Consider the following 2,285-nt stretch of genomic DNA (forward strand, 5'->3'; position numbering starts at 1 on the left):
AGATTAAAACAAAAAACTTAACACTTATGTCAAACCTACACCGTTCAAGATTATTAAAAATAAATTAAACATTTGGATAACTTAACGATCACCAAATTTTCTGAAAATTTGCAAAAGTGATCTCACTACCAGGACAAGCACTTTAGCCGACGAAAAAGTTTTGTCGGCCTGTTAGCTTAATTCGTCGGCTAAGATCTTACCCGATGAGCCTTTGTCGGCTATAGTTTCGCAGGAAAGAGTTGTCGGCAATGACTTTAGCCAACGAAACTAGAAAAAATCATCGGCTATTGTCCCAGAATTTAGCCGACGATAGAAGACGTCGTCGGCTATTGTCCCAAAATTTAGCTGACGAATATCTTTGATGTTTCGTCGACTATAGTCTGAGAATTTAACCAACGAAACATTTAATATATTCGTCGGCTAAAGTGTGTAATAAAAAATTTAAAAAATAACTATAGCCGACGAAATATAGTCTGTTTCGTCGGCGTTAGAAGGGTTTAACCGACGAAACATGCCATAATTCGTCGGCTAAACCTTATTAAAAAAATTAAAAATACTATACCCGACGAGTATCTCACATGTTTCGTCGGCTATAAGTCCATTCCAGTAAAAAAAATACCCGAAATTTCTAAATTACCATTCCAAGAAGGCTGCAAAATACACCAAAACAATTTCATACATATAACCAACAACAAGCACATAAAACTATATAATTGATCAACTACACAAAATCTAGATTGTCTAAATCAATATCCGATTCTGGGGGCTGCTGCTGAGGAGGTTGCAGCGGCTGAGGTAGCGGTATAGGCGTAGGCATGGGCAGAGCTGGAAGTCCCTGAAGCTGGGCAGCTATAAACTCCTGCAAGTACTGGAACATCTGCTGCTACTGGGCCTGCTGGGTGGCATATACCACGGCAATATAGGCTCTCTGGTCGGCGATCTGGGCGGCATGAGCGGCAGCTTGAGCAGCATGAGCAGTAGCCTGAGCAGCTTGATGTTCCCGTAGTCTCTCAACTTCCAACTCTAGCTAAGTCGTCCTGCTGCTGGTCGAGGCTGCCTTTCGTTGAAATCCTAGAGTGGTCTTCAAGACCCCCTCGCCCTTCTTTCCTAGACCCCGGCAGTAGAAGTTGTTTTCTCGCGGTGGGAAGGCTATGCCCATGATCCTCGCCCCAACCCTCGGATCCGAAGTGTCGATCCGGGACATGGCTTCGGACATCTCTTCCTCCTGCGTTTCCGGCCATGTCTCCCTCACTATAGCACTCATCACCTCGTCACTAGCCTCCATCACCTTCGCCAAATTGGATAGGAAAAAAATGATTAATTAACATTTTGACATATATATAAGTAAAATTAAAAATTTTAAAACGTAAGATGACTTACAATATCCTCCTAGACGTCAGGATATGTCTTCTCGTACCTATAGACGTACCGGTTGACTTCTGGATGTTCCCTGGCTGCCTCGTCCATGAAGACAGCGAACGGTCTAGAACCAGCACGATGGTTCCTTGTGTTGCATTGCCGGTTTTGAGCGTTCGCCCGGGAAACGGCCTTCAAAGAAAAAAATAAACTATTAGTAAAATATTTAAAAACGGACTTACTTAATGACAAATTAACTAATTAATTTTTTTAAATACCTGTTTACGAGGGTTGTTGAATTCTTATGTCAGAAGCTAACGCCACTCGTACTCCCTGTACTGGAACTCAGCAGGGGTACCAGAACGTGAGTAGTCCAGTGGGTCCGCAACTCGTTCTTCCACTCCGTGTACCTACAGATACAACAAAAATATTAGAAATATTATTAATATCACATACAATTTTGTTTTTTCATTAACTTCCCAATGTACCTTCCCCCATGCACAACGTCCGCCCAGTTGTTCTTCAGGTGCTCAGGAACGTCAAACCACACCTGCATTTAACCGTTTATTAGTTTAGTTTTTCGAGAAATCAACAATATAATACATAATATTATTGAGGCATTTTGTAAACTCACCGACATAGCGTTGTGGACCATGTCCTTAAGCTCCTGCGAGACCTCGCCCCAGTCTGACCACAACATAGGGACTCTATCCCTAATGAGCGCTCCCACGCGGCCGAAGTACGTCCTCGACTTCCCGCCCGATACCATGTGGACATCCCCGTCAGTACCGATGACGATCCTCCTTGAGGTATTGACGGTCTTCTCGAGAGCTTTCCCTGTGACGGGGCCTCTCTTCTTCTTTGTCGGCTTCACTCTGACGGTGCCTATCACATGATAAACCAAATTGATTATTAAAATACGGAGACCC

Source organism: Fragaria vesca, linkage group LG4, assembly GCF_000184155.1.
Source record: "Fragaria vesca subsp. vesca linkage group LG4, FraVesHawaii_1.0, whole genome shotgun sequence".
Classification (NCBI taxonomy): domain Eukaryota; kingdom Viridiplantae; phylum Streptophyta; class Magnoliopsida; order Rosales; family Rosaceae; genus Fragaria; species Fragaria vesca.